Here is a 6,366-nt window from a genome sequence, read left to right on the forward strand (position 1 = left end):
ATTCATTTCCATCCATTCAGTGATAAGGGAACAGGTGGTGATGCAGGACTATGTTCCCAGTGGAGCACCACTCTCGGTGAATAGCCTCTTTTTCTATCTGTCTGTACAGTGTTGCTAGTCAACACAGCAGCTCTAGCCATGCTGTCCCCAGAACATTCATCCAGAGTTGCAACATTCAGTGACTTGTGGATCTGGAGTTTTCCAGCTCTGCTTCATCAGTATGTTGTAATGACAAAAATGATGTCATAAGGGTGAGTTCACCATTAGGCAGAAAAGAGCCTAGAGAGATTAGATAGGAACACTTTCTTCAAATTTACATTTCAGAAACTTATAAAGATTCCTTCAGTATTTAATTCAGGAAATAAACATTAAAGTAACAAATGTGCATCCTCCATGAAGGGTCTGTTGCTCATTAAGATGAATAAAGGATGTGTGTTGGAGGTTTTATTTGATTACTCATTTTATTTTATGATAATGACTAATGGCCATGGGCCATTAGCAATAGCATGTCTGTGTGCTAACAGCTGCCACACTGACTCGGTTATTTAGTAACCCAAACACAAATACTGCCGTATCATATCAGCAAAGTCATTTATTGGAACTTGAGTTGTGGGTGTTTCGAAGGAGGAGGTATATAGTCAAATGTTGTTTTATTTCCTTTCCTGACATCCATGAACTTGACTTCCTTCATAATAAAAATGTCAAAGATTTATTGGGTGACTGGACGAAAATAATAGCCTACAGTAAGTTGTTTTGCTGTATCAAGGGCTGGGCGAACCTGCAGCTGCACGTGAGCCGGGAAGCTGTGTGTGCAGGCAGGCCATAAAATGACACAATGTTGACTATCCCTCTACTCGATGCAACATTTACTCAAACGCTAAAGTGCAAGGATGATGTTTTCAACCTCTGTTGTCAAGCCACCAATTGCAAAATCTCTACTTTTGTATTTTCAGAGTAAAACATACTGAAGCTGAGGGTGAAGCAGGTGGAAATGAACTGTGTGTACACTGATTTGTGAATATTGACCTTGTTTTCTATGATTACCAGTATTAGTTCAGTATTATTGACCTGTGACATGGTTTTCTATGGTAATGAGCCTTCTGGGGTTGATCAAACAATGTATGCTATGCATCCAAAAATTGTTAAAATCCACCAAAAAAGGTGAAAAATATATGTATATCCTCTCTGATTCTAATGCAGACCTTAAGTTTCTCCAGATACGGAATCATTTGTCAGTTTGAATGTAAATGAAATTTGTATTAAAAAACACAGAATCTTGGGTGGGAACCCAAAAGATGATGGAAAAAGAGCAAAAATATAAATCAAAGGAGAAAAGGCTCTACACATGGCTTGTGTTTAGGTGTTTAAGCAATAGTTGATTTCAACAAACAAAAGGGAAAATCAAAATAGGAACTCTGTTAAGAGGTTTGGTTGATGGTGATGCTAATAGGTAATATTAGTAGAGCGCAGTGCTCCGCCAAGACTGTTCACCCCCTGATCTTGCACTGAACATAAGCGTTTGTTATGCATGTGTACATTATGTACAGATACCTAATTGCCTGATTTAAATATGCAGCAGGAGGCGGGAATTGATGGGACTCAGGAGCACCCGAACAATTTAATCAGTTGTTCGGGTTCACCCGTCATACTTACAGTGATGCTGTGCCGCTATCTCAGTGAGAAACCCTAAACAAATCCATGGATCCAGACTATAAGCCACATCACTGCCAAAATCTAATGAGGTAGTCATTGTGTCATTTCTGACCTTCCATGAAAATTTCATTCAAAGCCGTTATTCTGTTTTTCAGTAATGTTGTTAACAGAAGGATTCACTTATGCTGACCGTCATATAACTATGCTGTGTTCCTTGGCGAAGTATTAACTTTTTTTCTTATCAGCTATTGGATGGATAGCCGTGATATTGCAAAATTCAATGAGGATGACATCTACGATTTAGGATATCTCTTGACTTTTCATGGCCTTTGATTTAATCAAGGACTGTAATAGTCAGTTCCTTCATTTTGATGCAGGTAGTGGTATCTTAGGCTGTCTTTTCATTTAATATCCTTTCATTTTGCTAGATGAATCACCTTCAAAGTTTTCACTGCATGATTTGTCTGATGTTTTAGTTTATAACCAAATACCTGCAAAATTGATGATCACGCTATCAGCATCAACTGCATTTCTATTTAGTACTTAGCAGCAAATGTTAATATTCTAAATGCCAAATTAGGATGAATTAAGATGAGGTCAACATTATTCCTCCTAAAACTCACTGAGCATGGGTGTAGATTCCTAACGTCGTTTTATGATTACCACCTCGAGTGTCAGTACACAGTCTAATTAATTGACCTATTTTTCAGGTGTGTTTTCAATTTTAAAATATGGGAATTGGAGGAAGGATTTTTGTGACGTCTTGGCCTTTCTCATCACCAGACAAATCAAGTCACCATTTTTAATATAGAACATTTAAAAGTGAGACGAAATTGGTATTACAAATTCACTAAACAAGTTTTGACATTAGGGTTAAAGACCCTACACTATTATTTATTATGTGAACTTATCTAAGAATATTACAGAATTATATAGAATATGGTATTATAATATAGAATCAGTAATATTACAGTTAGGTCACTATAAAATGGCATCTAGAAAACCTAGTGAAAGATTCTCCATGAGCAGCTTTTTGGTGTCTGTGGAAAGAAAGAAGTGAAAAGGTGGAGACCAGATAAAGGGAGGACAACAGTCTGCCTCGACCAACTGCAGTGAGGTCAAAGGGCAAAGGGAAAAGGAAAGCACAGACAAACAGATGACAATCAACAGAACATAAACACTGGACAAGTTGAGTGGGAGCAGTGACATCAGATCAGACATGTGCAGCTCCAGAACCTGAAATGCACCCAACTCCAATGCCGATCCCTGCAGGCGATGGGAGCACTGGTTGGGACTATGTCCAGCTGAGCTACATGGGTCAAGGTTCCACAAGGGGATCCCAGTGTTTGTATTTGAAGTGAGGTTGTACTGCTCTTTGATTCCTGACTAATTGGAGTATTCAGACTACAGCCATGGCCATAAGTTTGGACACAGCATGACTTACTATGTCTGTTTTGATGTCTATTACAGAACATAACTAATATTTTTTGACAGCACCAGTTTAATTAGTCAACAAATCAACAAGGGATATAATATTATCAATAAATTCCAACAATTGGAACAACTTTGTTCCCAAAACATAATATTAGAAGAAAATCACAAAAAAAATGCAGTACTTTCACAACCGAATTTGGTAAGAATAACAAAATGACACCAAACTCTTTTGATGTTTTTTTAAATATGAAACTTAATATAGTTCTCAGGAGTTGTGTATTATCACCCAAACACTTTAGTATTTTGTGGTATTTTCTAAGATTCACAAGCGTCATGGTACTTGTGTCCAAACTTATGGCCATGGCTGTATTCTTAAACCAGACCCCATCAGAACGATGCTGCGTCCAACAACACAGCTCCCAGGATCACAGGGACACTAAACCTCTCTACCATTATAAGGTATCAATTCTTACGCAAAGTTCTTGATTTATCAGTCAGTCTATGTCAAAACCGACAGAGTCATGAGTTCTGGGTTGTGACAGAGAAAACAAGGCTGCAGCTACAAGTGGCTAAAATGAGTTTCTTCCGCAGGATTATGGGACTCAGTCTTAGACACAGGGTGAGGAACTCAGACATCTGGACCGAGTTTGGAGTGGAGTTTACATTAAAAGGTGAGCGTTTAGGGTTTCGAGCATCTAAATAGGAAACTTCCCGAGGGCCTTTGTTTGGAGGTTTTCCAGACATGTCTAAGTGGGAGGAGACCCTGAGGTAGATCCAGAACTTGCTGGAGGGATTGCAAATCCTATCTATCCTGTTCTAGCAGGAACAGGAAAACTTTGTTGTGGGGAGGGACATCTAAGGTGCCCTGCTCAGTCTGCTTCCACCAAGATTTCACACCAGACAAGGGGAAGAAAATGGATAGATGAAGGGTGATTGAAAACAGCAAAGAATCTGAAAAAGACTTTCAGCAGAGGTTCCTTGGCTAGATTTGAATCGAAAATGTTGTTACCACTGTCACTGACTGCTTGCTCATAGGGAATCCAAAGGCAGCTTTGAGTTCTCTGTGCTTTGTTCAAAACTCGTAAGGTCTTTACCCTACTATGTTAGGTGCTATGAGATGACATTGGCACTATATAAATACAACTGATTGGAATCGAATTGAATGATGCTCGGGCTGCACAGTGAGTTGGTGGTCAGCACTGTTGCCTTGTAGTTTGAGGATCCCAGCCTGGACCTGGGGTCTTTCTGCATTGAGTTTGTATATTCTTTCTGTTCATATGTGGGGGTTTTTTATGGTTACTCCGGCTTCCTCCCACAGTCCAAAAATATGCTGAGGATAGCTGGTTGTCCGCAGGTGTGAATGTGAGTGTGCTTGTTTGTGTCTATGTGTAGGCCTGTGATGGACTGGTGGCCCGTCGAGGATGGATGGATGGATTATGTTCTAAACTTGACATGCATTGGTAAGAGTCTTGAAAAACAAAATCGTCAGTGAATTGTGTATTCCATTTGTCTTTACTAGATGATTAGAGAGAACTATTAGAGAGAGTTTTGTGTTTGGCATGATGAGACAATGTAATAGGATAGCATAACAATCAGGATGCATTGCTCAGTGATAAAGGATAAAATATTAAAGCTACCTGTAAGTTGTACAGGTTAGCTGATACAAGGATTCTAGAGATGTGATTAGGAAACTTGACACCTCAAGGTGCCACCAATGTTGAAAGAAAATGTGGCAAGAAGTGTTTTTATAATTTTGAAATTAGACTGCGGTCTAAATGGGTAGACATGTTAGCAGAACCACCAAGAAGAGGACAGTGTGAGGCAGTGTGAGGTAAGAGCTACAAAAGTTGTCAATGCTGTTTGCAAATGAAGAGTTCATTTGCAAAAACAAGTAACTCCGTTTTATAAATTTTCAGAAAACTCATTGTTTTATTGTTTACTTGAGATAATAATAATAATAATAACACTAATAATTTATTTTTTCTCTATTTTGTCATGTATTTTTCTACTGAATCAAATCCACTGAACTTCAGTTGGATTGATATTATCTCAAGTAAACAATAAAAAAAAAGTTTTCTAAAAATTTATCAAAACGGAGTTTTATGTTTTTCCAAATTAAATCTTCAAATAGATATATTTTATTTACATTTATATTTTATTCTATAGTTCACATTTAAGGCTATGTGTGATGTAGACTCTGCTAAATCACAGCAGTAAGAATCTTGATGGAATTTTGGTCCGGTCACCTATTTCTCAAACAGGTGCAGGCAGAGGTCACGTTTCAGATGGCGGTTTAAAGGACCTCGGAGCAAAACAAACAAACACAAGGAATATTGGTTTATGAGCTTATGAGGCTATTTCCAAGGCTTTCCTGTAAGCTAGTTTTCCTTATCTTTATAGCTCCCAATCGCAAAACAGTCACGTTCTTGATCAAATAAACTTTGGACCAGCGGCTCTTACTACAGTGATTTGTCACCAATGATACATCAAGGAAGGGGGAAGTATAACCTCTTCATATTTCTCCTTATCGAAATCACATTATCAAAGTTATTAAGAAATAAACACACAGCCCAACAATCTACAGAGTCTAAACAGTGTTTGGCAAAAACAAACCACATGCTACTCTTCAGATCTCCTAAAGGTTATCATCGGTCTAAGACCAACTTTTCACAACAAACATCCCACTTTTGAAGTGCTCAAGCAATATTTCTGTTTAGTATGAAATTATTATTTTCCAGTTCACTGACCTTCACTGTCAACATGCAGCTTTTATGGTTATGTTTACGCTGAGTCAATTTTATGCATTATCGAGTGTGGGCAAAACGACTTTTGGAAAATGATGATACACTGGAAAAAAACCCTGTTATCAAACACATATTTATGTCTCTCTCTCTCCACACACACATACACACACACGTTTTTTATGTAAAGAATATGAAGACTCGGTGGATAGTTTGGATGCAGGTTATATATATATTTATTAATAGTAATTTAATAGTGATTTTAATACAAAAATCAATGAATCACATTACTTGTATGGCAACTGTCATACAAACAGAATGTTAAAACAAAGTGCACTACAGAACAAAAGGAATAAGATGCAGTACCCTCCCAACCCATAAACATTATGCTATAAGCATTATGTACCCTACTAGGATTACTGTATAATAACTATAACAGAGAAATGTGAATTTTTAAAGGACGGAAGCAGGTTTTTTGAAAGATATATGTATATTTTACACAAATTCTAGGCCCTTTTAATTATTTCTGCTGTCTGTG

This window comes from Acanthochromis polyacanthus, chromosome 6 (genome assembly GCF_021347895.1).
Source record: "Acanthochromis polyacanthus isolate Apoly-LR-REF ecotype Palm Island chromosome 6, KAUST_Apoly_ChrSc, whole genome shotgun sequence".
NCBI classification, from domain to species: Eukaryota; Metazoa; Chordata; class Actinopteri; family Pomacentridae; genus Acanthochromis; species Acanthochromis polyacanthus.